This window comes from Arachis hypogaea, chromosome 1 (assembly GCF_003086295.3).
Source record: "Arachis hypogaea cultivar Tifrunner chromosome 1, arahy.Tifrunner.gnm2.J5K5, whole genome shotgun sequence".
Taxonomy (NCBI): Eukaryota; Viridiplantae; Streptophyta; class Magnoliopsida; order Fabales; family Fabaceae; genus Arachis; species Arachis hypogaea.
Window position 1 is genome coordinate 41,515,001 of NC_092036.1, and position 14,991 is coordinate 41,529,991.

At 35.6% G+C, this 14,991-nt stretch overlaps 1 non-coding gene across 1 annotated transcript; it reads right to left on the reverse strand.

Moving 5' to 3' along the window:
- Positions 1 to 13,853: 13,853 nt before the first annotated feature.
- On the reverse strand, positions 13,854 to 13,961 carry LOC112716794 (small nucleolar RNA R71). Its single transcript, XR_003160471.1, has one exon. It is a non-coding gene; the product is annotated as a small nucleolar RNA R71 (small nucleolar RNA).
- Positions 13,962 to 14,991: the final 1,030 nt, after the last annotated feature.

Below are 14,991 nucleotides of genomic sequence, written 5' to 3' on the forward strand. Positions count from 1 at the left end.
CTAAAATTAAGAATAAAAGGGATTAAACAGACTCAAAATTGGTTAACAAAGGTGGATAAAAGGGTAAGGCCATTCAAGTAAGTGAGCAAATTGAAATGAAGTCTCAATCATATAAATTTATATATACATCAAATAATGGACACAAATAATAAAAAAAAAATCAAAGATTACAATCGTAGAAAGATAATAACACACAAGAATAAAAATAGTGGTTAATATGATGTAACCACACATTAAGGCTCAAAACTCACATGGTTGTGTGTTCTTAACTCAAAAACCATGTTCCACAATGTATAATTCATGCAAGTTTTTAATGAAAAATATTTTAAATCAAATCAATTTGCAATGTCAATGCCCTATATAATGGAATGTTTTCTTGAAAAATTTCGTTAAATTGACTAAGCTTATTATATATACAAACCAAGAAAATGCAACTAAGAATTCTAAGAAAATGCAGAAAAAATTATGAAATGTGAGTGTTTGAATTGGAATTTCTTTTTCACCTAAAAATTGGCCGCTTTGGTTGGATTACCTTTCCACACTTAAAAGTTTGCACGGTCCTTCGTGCATTCAAAGATGAGCAAGGGGGTACATCGATTACACGGATCGCCACCTTTAGCTGGTGGATCGTCTGGTTGTTGTATGTTATTTCTTCTGCTTTTCTTTTTGCTTATGGTGACTCATCCTGAAAAATATAAAAAAAAACTATAGTAAGATGAGTAAATTTGAAGACAAGGAAGCATATTGCGTTGGAATGAGTTAATAGTCACAAAAATAAAGTGAATTAATCAATTTGTGACTTTAAGAGAAATAGTGTGTGAATTCTAAATTGCTCGCGGTTTAGAACACACACTAGCATTGAAAGATATGTCAAAATTACACAAAAGAAGTATACATTGCATTCATTCTAGTATACTTGAGATACTTTAAAGGAAACTTGTAGGTTAAGATAAACAAGTAATAAAAGAGCATAAAAGCATTCAAGCAAGCAATTGTGAAATAGATAATGAATGGACATTGGTTGATGTGAAAGAGAATTCAATGAACCAAATGAAATATGAAAATGGCACATCAATCAATGACACACTTTGAATTTTTGTTTGCAACACCTAATTAACATAAAGTGGGAAACATGGGTGCTATGCAACTTAGAAAAAGAGATATATAAAGTGAGATCAATCACATAGCAAGCATGATCCACAAAGTTTAAAAAGCTCAAAAAGATATCACTACGTAAGCTTACGATCTGATTTCACAATTCCACAATCTCAATGCATCAACTAGGTGACGTAAAGAAAGATCAATTATAAACAAGCATCACCTAACAAAAAATGCATCAACTATATATATTTGCCATATAATAGATAGTGAATTTAAATTACGTGGTGGCTAGCTAAAATATGCAATCTAAAACTCCAATAACATTCTTGAAGGCAATGTCATAAATACTTGGTATACACAAATATCAAGAATGCAAAACTTAATACCAAGTAAGAAATTACAACCGCAATCACAATCCAACAATGAATAATTCAGTAGCAAGAAACAATAAATCATATTAATAATCCAATACTTTTCACCTAATATAACTTATAGTAACAACCTAATCCATGAAAATAGAAAATTAAACTAATTAACTAACTATTTAGCTAACTAGAGGAGATGATGGTGGATGGTGATGGTGGTGGTGGTGGACGGTGGTTGAAGGAGGGAAATAAGAGAAGAAAAGAGAAAAGAAGAAAAGAAGCGGAGAGAAGAAAAGAAAAGTAAAGTATGTGAAATAGGAGGTCATGCGTACACGGAAGGCATACGAACACATGACATGAATTTTTTTTATAGGTTGTGCGTGCGAACGAGACTCACACGATCTTTACACAAAAGCAATTTCATGCTATTTTCGAGTCGTGCGTGTGCATGATACTTGCATGATTCTCACACAATTCCCTTTTGGTTGGGAAAGGGGATCATGCATACGCATAAAGCATGTGTTCGCATGATTTGGTGAACTCGTGGGGGTTATTTGTACGCATGATAGGTGCTATGTTTTTCAAAAAAATTTCAATTTCTCGCACCAAACCAAGCATTCCAAACACCCAACAAGTTACCAAAATACTACCAAACCTTGTTTAACATACTAAACTATCAAACAAACCTAACAAAAATAAAAGAAAATAGAATTTAAACTATCAATTAACTATATACAAAAAGGAAATGGAAAGATCATACCATGGTGGGGTGTCTCCCACCTAGCACTTTTGTTTATTGTCCTTAAGTTGGACAATTGGGGATCCCATTGCTATGGTGGCTTATGCTTGAATTCTTTCTTAAATCCCCACTAATGTTTGTATTTCTAATAGCCTCTAGGATCCCTTATTATGTGTACCAAGCTCTCAAGAAAATTCAAACAAGTGATAAGACTCCAAAGTTGTTGATCCCCAAATTGTATTTCAGGGTCCCAACCTTGTTTTTGCACCGGTCTTCTTATTGATCATCAAAATTCCATTCGGGTGGTAAGCATTTAGAATTCTCATTCAAACCCACAAACCCAATCAATTTAGCTCTATGACAACCTTTGAACTTTAACTTTGTGCTTCCAACCACAATGAACCTTGAATGGTGTTTCCAATCACTAACCATCTCTGTTTCGCTCTTTAATCATATAGAGCCCTAAGTTGACCATCCATCTCAAGAAAATTATATTCAAGTGAAATAAGAAAGGTAAGAGATATGAATTTTACCCACTTGAATGATGTAATAGATGATGGTGACTTAGGAAGGGATGTTTCCAACAGTCTTGACAAAGCAATTTCCACTCCCGTTCTTCCTTTTTAAAGGACTTCAACCACTTGACAAAATTCTTCAGATTCAATCTTTTTCTCACAAATTTCTTCCAACTCTTCCCCATCACTCAAGTCATAAGTCAGAGGTTGAGTAAATTCTACATCAACATCAAAGTCTAATTCAATGGGGGAAGATTCACCAAACTCAAAGAGAAGATATGTTGGTACGGTGTCATCGTCAATAAGAGGAATTACTACTTGCTCAACTTCTTCCGATTCATCATTCACAATATGTCTTGGAGGTTGTGTACTATCCTCCTCAACATCACTTTCGGGCTCGATGGAAGAGGGCTCTACAACTTTGGATTCTACTTCGCACTCAACATCTTCTAAATCTTCAACTACTTCTTCCTCTTCAATGATTTTGGATTTCTCCACTTATTCTAATACAAAAGTCCATTCCTCATTCTCCACTTGAGATTTTAACCTCCCTTTTATACTACGCTTTTCAAATGAAATGAGAGTTTCATCCATGAGCGCTTGAGGTAAAGAAGATGATACATTGTTTGGGAGAAAGGTTTCATAATTGAAAAGTGGTTCATATTGGTGAATGAGGTGCTGTATATGGGGTGGTGGTTCTTGGAAGTATTGGTGTTGGAATGGGGGTGGTTCAACAGGTACTCATTCATAGTTGTCACAAAAATGAGGCATATAAGGTTGGTGGTGTGATGGACATTGGTTAGTATCATATGGAGGTATTTGGTGGTATGGGGCTTATGAGTATGGTAGTTGTCGCTTATGCTGAGGATGTTGTTCATAGGCATATGGCGGTGGTGATTGATAACTATAGGAAGGTCCACCATATCCATTGGATTTGTACACATTGCATGACAGATTATAACCATAAGAGACCAGAGGAGGTTGTTACCAAGAAGGTTGTCTATAAGTATGCGGTTCCTCGCTCAATCGAATTCTTGATCCACAATGTGATTCATCATCGAAGCTCTCATTTTCTACAACATAGTTATAACCAAACTGATCATCAAAAGGGTGAGAATTCATGGTAAAAAGATAAAATAAAAATAAAAGCTAATAAGAAACAAACACAAACAAACTCCTATAACTAGCAAAGAAACAAAAGCAAACTATTCACAATATTAACATATATATAATAATCAATAACAAGCACATATTGCAACTCCCTAGCAACTGCACCAAAAATTTGACATGAGCCAAACGTTGGTTCAGAATTTCACAAAATAAATCCGTTGCAAGTATAGTTCCAAACTAACAAACCCGAATCAAAGATTAATTTATTTGTCACGACTGCAAACCAATAAAAATCGAGAGTATTCAAACCTCGGGTCGCCTCTCAAAGGAATTGCAGTGAGGTATGTGAGTTATCAGTTATGAGTATAAGAGGGGTTTGCAGGTAAAGAGGCGAAAAAGTAAATTACAAGAAAGTAAAACCAAAACTAAAGAAGTATAAGTGCTAAAAGACATTCTTGGCTAGGATTGAGAATCAAAGGGTTCCTATCCGAGTCGTTGACAACAAACATGGTGGTTACCTAGAGTTAATCCCATTTAGTCATCTCTGCCACCGAGAGAAAATCAAATAGGCATAGTCAGTCTTAATCCATAGGTCTTACTCATCAATGGAAACAAGAGCAACAAACAACCCTAAATCACCAGTCAACATTGGACATCAACGACTCTTGCGTCGTTAACCACGATATGACAATTGTAAGAGCAAGCCCAATTTGTCAACCTCTAATGGTGAGATAAGTCAACCGGGCTTAACCAATCTTAATCCATAGGTCTTATTTGTTAATGGAAATGAGATCAATTAAAATCTCCTAATTGTCACTCAATTCAGACATTAGTGACATCAAGGTCACCTTCATTACTCAAATCCAAGCCAAGAATGTGAAAATTTACCTTAAAACTAAGAAAATTTTTTTCACAAACACTTGGAAGGCATCAAATAAAAGCATGGAAAAATTGCAATAATAATAAAATCTAAAGCTACCGAATGCAAGAAACAATAATAACAACAAAATTAAATATCAATAAACATAAAAACATCAAATTTCATTACTAGAAATCAAAAGTAACAAGAGGGTTCATAAAACTAAAAGTGACAAGAATGAGAAAATAACAAGTAAAACTAAGATAATTAAGGAAATTCAACAAGGAAAGATAAAGGAAATTAAATCAAAGCAAGCATCAAGACCTAAATCTAAGAGGAATTAGCTAAATCTACCCTAATTCTAGAGTAAAGATAGAGCTTATCTCTCTAGAAAATAACCTATAACATAACTATAAACTATTCCTAATTACTCTCCCATTGATCTTCCATGAGAATTGCATTAAATACTTCAGAAATGAGTTGGATTTGGGCTTGAGAAGGTCCAGAAATTGCCAGCCATGTTTTCCTTAAGTGAATCACGTGCTTCACATCCCATGACGTTGATTAGCGAATATTTTATACGCTTTCTAGCATAGTTTTCATGTATTTTTTAATATGTTTTGTTTAGTTTTTATTAAGTTTTTATAGGTTTTAGTGTTAAATTCACATTTTTAGATTCTACTTTGAGTTTGTGTGTTTTTATGGAATTTCAAGTATTTTCTGGCTAAAATTGAGGAGCTAGAGCAAAAGTCTGATTTAGAGACAAAGAATAAAAGAAAGCACTGCAGAAGCTATCCAAATCTGACCTCTTTGCACTCAGAAGGGAATTTCTTTCTTAATGGCTATCGAAACCTGACTTCCAGATCTTTCCAACAATGTTTAATAGTTTATACTTTGCTTCGGATTAGAAGGCCCAAAACTGGCGTTCAACGCCAGCCTCCTGCCCCTTTCCAGGCATCCAGCGCCCAAGGAGCAGAGCCCAGCGTCCAAACGCCCAGAGAGGACCCCCTAGCCAGTGTTCAATGCCCTAGAGGCCTCCTAGCTCATGGATCTTATCAAAGCTCAGCCCAAACACTCACCAAGTGGGCCTTAGAAGTGGATTTTAGCACTAAAAAGACTGTTGTACCCTTACTAGTCATTATTTTAGTATTTAAGGGATTTGATTTATGTTATTCAAATAATCTTTACTATCATTTAGCATATTTTCGAGTTTTACATTGTATTTTCTATCAGTATGAGTTTCTAAACCTCCTAGGTTGAGGGGAGGAGCCCTGCTGAGTCCTATGAATTAATAAAAGTATTACTATTTCTCTTTGATCCATGTTTGATTAATTCAAAGATGTATATTCATTCTTCATCAATATGAATGCATTGAACTGGCATAAGGTTATCACATTCTACATGGGTTCAGAATGCGTCTTTCATCAGACAATGATGAACCACCAGCTTGACTATACGTCTCTTAGACGACTAATCCACGACTTCGTTGGTGACTTATTGAGACATCAGTTTAGCCGATATACGGGGAGATTAGGGTCTCTGTGGTAGAGGCTAGAACCAAAGGCGCAGCATCCTCCGATCCAAAATATTCGACCTTGTTTGTGGTGTTTTGAGTAAGATCATCAAGGAGAATGAACTGCAGGAGCTTCACCCTCAATCAGAATGGATCCGTACTAACCATGGGGTTCAGATCTAGAGGAGTATTGGCGGATGCTCAAACCAGCGTCAATCACATAGAGCCTGCCATTGAAGAAATCACTCACAAGCAAAGGAAACAGTACTACCAGAGTTAATTCAGAAAGACAAAGCAAGTCCAATCCTCAATTATATTCCTATTACTGATTGCCCTTAAATCAATCCAACTAACTCTATTTAATTCACAAAATATTTTATATATTTTTATTAGACCTTTTTCACTCTATCAATCCAACAACTTCTGAATCTGCATGACTAAGACCTACAGAATAACCATAGCTTGCTTCGAACCACAATCCTCGTAGGATCGACCCTGACTCGCTCAGGTATTACTTGGACGACCCAGTGCACTTGCTGGTACAGTTGTATGAAAGTGTGGGGATTCGTGCACCAAGTTTTTGGCGTCGTTGCTGGGGATTGTTCGAGTTTGGACAAACTGACGGATTGCCTTACTCCCTAGATCAGGTAATTTTTATTTTATTTGAGTCTTTTAATTTTTATTTTCTTCTTCTTTTTTCGAAAAAAATTTAAAACCTTTTTCAGAAAAAATATTTGCCTTTTCTTTATTTATCTTTGTTTTCGTTTGAGTCTTTGCTTTTGTTCTTATTGTAATTTTCAATTTTTTGGAATCTTTCTTTCAAGGAAATTTTTCAAAAATAGTTTCTTTGTTTAAATCGTGTCAAATTTTTAAGCTTGGTGTTTTCTTGTGTTTTTCTTTCAACTTTTTGAAAATTTGATGTTTGATGTTCAAAAGTTTTAAGTTTGGTGTTCTTCATATGTTCTTGTGTTCTTTAAAGTTCTTGGGTCTTGTCCTTGGTGTTCTTGTCAATCTTCAAAGTATTCTTGTTTTTCCTTATATTTTTTATCTTAAAATCTTTAAGTTTGGTGTTCCTTTGTGTTTTTCCCTCCGATTTTCGCACACTAGGTCCATCTAGATCTAAAAATTTTAAGTTTGGTGTCATTTTGTTATTTTTCTCTTTCCTCATTAAATTCAAAAATAAAAATATCTTTTCTATTATTATCTTTTCATTAATTTTCAAAATTTTAAACTAAAAATTCAGATTTTAATTTTTAAATTTTCATCTTATCTTATCTTTATTTTAAATTTTCAAAATTAAATCTTTTCAAAATAAAAAATCATATCTTTTTCAAAATCTTATCTTATCTTATCTTATTTCAAAATTAAAATTTCAACTTTCAAAATTCAAATTTCAAATTTCAAATTTCAAATTTTAAAAATTAAACCTTTTCAAAAATCAAATCTTTTTTCAAATATCTATCTTATATTGTTGACTTCTTCAAAAATTCAAAATTTAAAATTCAAATTTCAAAATCAAATCTAAAAATTCAAATTTCAAAATCAAATCTAAAAATTCAAATTTCAAATTTTAAATTTTCAAATCTTAAATTCAAATCTCTTTTTAATTAATTACTTATCTTCTCTCTCTTCTCTCTCAAAACTTCCTAACTAACTCTTCCCTCTCCTAATTTTCGAAAACTTCTCTTCTACCTCTCTTTCTTCTTTTTTGAAATTCATTATTTAATTCTTTTAATTAATTAATTTCGGATCAAATAAACAAATAAAATCAAACTAAAAATATTGTAATTATTGTTTATCTTTTCTACTTCTATTTCTTCTTCTACTTTTTCTATCTTCATTCTTCTTTCTTCCTCTTCTACCTTTCTTCATCATGAACCCCAAATGGGAACGAAGAGCTCAAAAGAACTCTGGGATCCTATACAAATCCCACTCCTGACTTCTATGGAAGAAGTATTAGCATACCTCACATCAGAGCAAGTAGCTTTGAATTGAACACTCAACTCATTACTCTAGTACAGCAAAACTGCCAGTATTCTGGGCTTCCTCAGGAAAAACCTACAAAATTTCTGGCAGATTTCTTAAAGATTTGTGACACAGTACACAGTGAGAGAGTAGACCAAGATGTCTACAGATTATTACTTTTTTCTTTTGCTATAAAGGACCAAGCAAAGAGGTGGTTGAATAACTAACCCAGATCTAGCTTAAAACCATGGAAACAGTTAGTAGACACGTTTTTAAACAAATACTTCCCTCCAAGAAAGATGACCCAGCTGAGGCTGGACATCCAAGACTTTAGACAAGGAGATAATGAATCTCTTTATGATTGTGGTTATGGTGGAGCTTGGAAATGGAGGGAGATGGAGAAGAAGAAAAGGGAACGTTGAAAAGGGAACGATGGACGCAACTGCGCTAGGGTTTCTCACGCAGATGGGTTAATGAAATTGAATCCACGCGTACGCGTACGGTCAGAAAAGGAATCAACGCGAAAGCGCCATGCACGCGTATGCGTATATGGAGAGAGTGCCAAACAACGTGTACACGTGATGTACATGCAAGCATGGAATGAAGATTGTGCCAGAGGCACAATTCTGGCACAAAAGAGGCATGACTCTCAGGAACAATGTATGGGTGCTGCATTCGACACATTGACGCGTATGCGTGATGGACGTGTGCGCGTAGATGGGGAGATTGCGAAAGGACGTGTATGCGTACTCGTGGGTTGGAATTGGGCCAAAGGCACAAAATGGGCATAAATGGGGCACAACTCTCAGGTATGATGTATGGAGGCATGTTCGCGCATCGACGCGTGCACGTATGGTGTGCGTACGCGTGCCTTGCCCCCCGCCCCCCCTTTTTTTTGAAACTCCCAAAACAGCTCAGAATCCTCCTAACACTCTCTACAACTCAAAACTAACAAAAATTCAAGATCAGCAAAAATCTTTTTGGGTTTGAAGAATTTTCAATCACAAAACAAATATAGCTTGCACCTCAAGCAACTAACAACCAAAGGATTAAAACAAGACTATATGAATGGGAAACTACCCACAATGGCAACTCAAATCTTTTATTAATCAAATCTACTAGAGAATGGAGAGAGTTTACCATGGTGGGGTGTCTCCCACCTAGCACTTTTAGTTTAAATCCTTAAGTTGGACATTTGGAAAGCTCTTCATCATGGTGGCTTATGCTTGCACTCATCCTTGAATCTCCAAGGATGCATGGTTCTCAAACGGTTGTCAGAATTTCCAACCGTCCTCACCAAGCTTAGGTAAAGTTCTATCCAAGATATGAGTTCCAAAAATTGGTCTTCATGTTGTGATCTGGGATCCCATATCTTGTTTTCACACCCATCGTCTAGTTGATCGTCATGATTTTTCCATCCGGGTGGTTGACACATAGAATTCTCCTTAGAACACCAAATGTTCTTCCTAGACCCACACAAACTTGCATTCATCCAAATACAGTGCCTACACCTTGAAAATTCAACCTTAATGAGCTCAATATCAAACTTCCAACCACTACACAATTTTCTCTTACTCTTAACTCTACAAAGAGCTCTAAGTTGCCCATCCATTTCAATCAAACTATATTCAAGTGAGAGAGTGAAGTTTAAGGGTAGGAATTTAACCCACTTGAACGATATGTTGGATAGTGACTTAGGAAGGGATATCTCCAATGGTTCTTCAAGTACGATTCCCTTATGCTCTTCCTAGTTATTTCCACCTCTTGACAACTTCCTTCAATTTCTCCTTGTTCGTTGACTTCTTCCAATTCCTCTTCATCGTCAATTGATAGCGGATAATTTATACACTTTTTCTCATTGCTTTTAGGTAGTTTTTAGTATGATTTAGTTATATTTTAGTATATAATTATTAGTTTTTATGCGAAAATCACATTTCTGGACTTTACTATGAGTTTATGTATTTTTCTGTGATTTTAGGTATTTTCTGGCTGAAATTGAGGGACCTGAGCAAAAATCTGATTCAGAGGCTGAAAAAGGACTGCAGATGCTGTTGGATTCTGACCTTCCTGCACTCGAAATGGATTTTCTGGAGCTACAGAAGCCCAATTGGCAAACTCTCAATTGCGTTAGAAAGTAGACATCTTGGGCTTTCCATAAATATATAATAGTCCATACTTTGCCCGCGTTTTGATAACACAAACTGGCGTTTTAAAGATAACCTTCTACCCTTTTCTGGCGTTAAACACCAGAACTGGCATAAAAACTGGAGTTAAACGCCCAAACTGGCACTAGAGCTGGCGTTTAACTCCAAGAAAACCTATGCATGTGAAAGCTTCAATGCTCAGTCCAAGCACACACCAAGTGGGCCCCGAAAGCGGATTTGTGCATCATTTACTTATTTCTGTAAACGCTAGGTTACTAGTTCATTATAAATAGGACCTTTTACTATTGTATTTAAACGGGGGTGGAGGGAAGATCTTGAGATAATTTTTGAGACTATCTTTGTATCACTATTTATCTCTTGATCAAGCTTAGGGGGCCGGCCATTTGGCCATGCCTGGACCTTCGTCACTTATGTATTTTCAACGGTGGAGTTTCTACACCTCATACATTAAGGTGTGGAGCTCTGCTGTTCCTCATGAATTAATGCAAAGTACTATTGTCTTTCTATTCAATTCACGCTGATTCTTGTTCTAAGATATTCACTTGTACTTCAACCAGATGGATGTGATGATCTATGACACTCATCATCATCCTCCCTTATGAACGTGTGCCTGACAACCACTTCAGATCTATCTGTGAGAGCTTGAGTGTGTATCTCTTGGCCTCCTGGTTTACGACGCATGGTTGCCTCTCCTGACAATAGAGCCTTCCATTCCATGAGATCAGAGTCTTCGTGGTATAAGCTAGAATCAATTAGCAGCATTTTTGAGATCCGGAAAGTCTAAACCTTATTTGTGGTATTCCGAGTAGGATCTGGGATAAGATGACTGTGACGAGCTTCAAACTCGCGAGTGCTGGGCGCAGTGACAGTGCACAAAAGGATCATTGGATCTTATTCCAACACAAGTGAGAACCGACAGATGATTAGCCCTAGGTAACCCGTAGCTGGACCATTTTCACTGAGAGAATGGACAGTAGCTATTGACAACGGTGATCCCCAACATACAGCTTTTCATGAAAAGGAGTATGCATGACTGGATGAAAGCAGTAGGAAAGCAGGGATTCAAAAGGAACAAAGCATCTCCATATGCTTATCTGAAATTCTTACCAATGAATTACATACTTATCTCTATCCTATTTTATGTTTTATCTGTCTTTTAATTATCAACACCCTATAACCATTTGAATCTGCCTGACTGAGATTTACAAGATGACCATAGCTTGCTTCAAGCCAACAATCTCCGTGGGATCGACCCTTACTCACGTAAGGTATTACTTGGACGACCCAGTGCACTTGTTGGTCAGCTACGCGGAGTTGTGAAGAAAGTGTGTGAGATCACGATTTCGTGTACCATGTTTTTGGCGCTGTTGCCGGGGATTGTTCGAGTTTGGACAACTGACGGTTCATCTTGTTGCTTAGATTAGGTATTTTTCTTTTTTATTTTTTTTCTTCAGAATTTTTAAGAATGAATTCTAGAGTTTCAGCTGATGCTTTTATCATCACAGGAGCCTTTTTGATTCCCATCAATTTGGCTATTGTATGTAATGCTCTACTAAAGCTTGGCTAGCCATGTCTAATATTTTTAGACTGAAGCTTTGGACTAACATTGCATGATTCTTGGAATTCTTATTAAAATTTTTGAGTCTCTTATTTTCTTTTTCAAAATAATTTTTGAAAGAAATACAAAAATTTTGTTAAAATCATAAATAAAAAAAATAACATTTTGTGTTTCTTGTTTGAGTCTAGTGTCAATTTTTAAGTTTGGTGTCAATTGCATGTCTTTATTCTTCTTGGATTTTTCAAAAGTATGTTCTTGTGTTCTTCATTGATCTTCAAGTTGTTCTTGATGATTTTCTTTGTCTGATCTTTAAATTCTCTTGTTTTGTGTCTTTTATTGTTTCTCATGTGCATTCTCAAATTGTTAGTGTCTCTAGTATGAAAATTTCTAAGTTTGGTGTCTTGCATGCCTTTCTTTTCTTAAAAATTTTCAAAAATATATTCTTGATGTTCATCATGATCTTCATAGTGTTCTTGATGTTCATCTTGACATTCAAAGTGTTCTTACATACATTTCTTGTTTTTATCTTAGTTTTTCATGTTTAATTTCATTCTGTTATTTTTCTCTCTCATCGTTAAAAATTCAAAAAAATTCAAAATTATGTCTTTTCAAGTCAATAATACAGAGAATTGAAGATTCAGAACATACAGCAGAGGAATCACAGAGAAAAAGCTAAAAAAGGATTTCTGGCGTTTAAAAGCCAGCCAGGGTACCTGGCTGGGCGTTTAATGCCCAAGGAGGTAGCCACGTGGGCGTTCAACGCTAGGATGACACAAGGGAGGTGTGTTAGTTTTCAATTCAAGTCTTTTCAGTTTTTCATGTTTTAATTCTTATTTTTGAAATCATATCTTTCAAAATCAAATCTTTTCAATCATATCTTCTTCAAAAATTAAATCTTTTTCATTTTTCTTTCACTATTTTCAAAAATCTTGCTAAAAATTAATGTTTTGATTAAAAAATCTCAAGTTTGTTACTTTCTTGTTAAGAAAGGTTCAATATTTTAATTTTAGAATCATATCTTTTAAATTTCTTGTAAGTCAAGTCATCAACTTTAATTTAAAAAATCAAATCTTTTTAATTTCTTTTTCAATCATATCTTCTCAATCACATCTTTTTCAAAATAATTTTCAATCATATCTTTTTGATTGCTAATGTCAAAATTTTTTTCAAAACCACCTAACCACTTTCTCGCTTTTACTTTTCAAAAAACCATCAACCACTTTTTCAAAATTCTTTTTAATTATTTTAAAAAAATTTTAGTTTTATTTAAAAATTTGTTTTCGAAATTCCCCCCCTCTTACCTCCTTCTATTTAAGGACTAACACCTCTCCTCAATTAGCAATTCGAACTCTATCCTTCTTTATATGTTCAAAATCTTTCCTATCTACCTCATCCCTCTATTCCTATTTTCCTCTGACACCTCAAGAAATCTCTATACTGTGACATAGAGGATTCCATACTTTTTTGTTCTCTTCTCTTTCATATGAGTAGGAACAAGGACAAAGACATTCTTGTTGAAGCTGATCCTGAACCTGAAAGGACGTTGAAGAGAAAGCAGACAAAACAGCCATGGCCGAACCCAACAACAACAATGCAAGGAAGGTGCTTGGTGACTTTACTGCACCAACTCCTGACTTCTATGGGAGAAGCATCTCTATTCCTGCCATTGCAGCAAACAACTTTGAGCTTAAGTCTCAATTAGTTTCTCTGATGCAACAGAATTGCAAGTTTTATGGATTTCTATTGGAAGATCCTCATCAGTTCTTGGCTGAATTTTTGCAAATCTGTGACACTGTTAAGACCAATGGAGTTGATCCCGAGGTCTACAGATTTATGCTTTTCCCTTTTGCTGTAAGAGACAGAGCTAGTATTATTGAACTCACAACCTAGAGACAGCCTGAACTCTTGAGAAAAGCTGGTCAATGCCTTCTTAGCTAAATTCTTTCCACCTCAAAAGATGAGTAAGCTTAGAGTGGAAGTTCAAACCTTCAAACAGAAGGAAGGTGAATCCCTCTATGAAGCTTGGGAAAGATACAAGCAATTGATAAGAATGTGTCCTTCTGACATGCTTTCAGAATGGAGCATCATAGGTATCTTTTATGATGGTCTGTCTGAGTTATCCAAGATGTCATTGGACTATTCTGTAGGCAGATCTATTCATCTAAAAAAATGCCTACAGAAGCCCAAGAACTCATTGAAATAGTTGCAAATAACCAGTTCATGTACACTTCTGAAAGAAATCCTGTGAACAATGGGACAACTCAGAAGAAAGGAGCTCTTGAGATTGATGCTCTAAATGCCATATTAGCTCAGACAAATTATTGACTCAAGTTAATATGATTTCTCAGAATCTGACTGGATTGCAAGCTGCATCCAGCAGTAATAAAGAAGCATCTTCTGAGGAAGAAGCTTATGATCCTGAGAACCCTGCAATGGAAGAGGTGAATTACATGGGAAAACCCTATGAAAACACCTATAATCCTTTATGGAGAAGTCATCCAAATCTTTCATGGAAGGATCAACAGAAGCCTTAACAAGGCTTCAACAACAATAATGATGGAAGAAATATGTTTAGCAATAGCAAGCCTTTTTCATCATCTTCTCAGCAACTGACAGAGAACTCTGAGTAGAGTCGTTCTGGCTTAGCAACCATAGTCTCTGATCTATCTAAGATCATACTAAGTTTCATAAATGAAACAAGATCCTCCATTAAAAATTTGGAGGCACAAGTACGTCAGCTAAGTAAAAAGGTTACTGAAACTCCTCCTAGCACTTTCCCAAGCAATACAGAAGAAAATCCCAAGAGAGAGTGCAAGGCCATAACCATGACCAACATGGCCGAACCTGGAGAGAGTGAGGAGGACGTGATTCCTAGTAAGAAAAACCTCATGGGATGTCCTCTGAACGAAAAGGAGTTTTCCTTTGAGGAACCAAGGGAATCTGAGGCTCATATAGAGACCATAGAGGTTCCATTGAACCTACTTCTGCCATTCATGAGCTCTGATGAGTATTCTTCCTCTGAAGAGGATGAAGATATTACTGAATAGCAAGTTTCTAAGTACCTTGGAGCAATCATGAAGCTGAATGCCAAGTTATTTGGT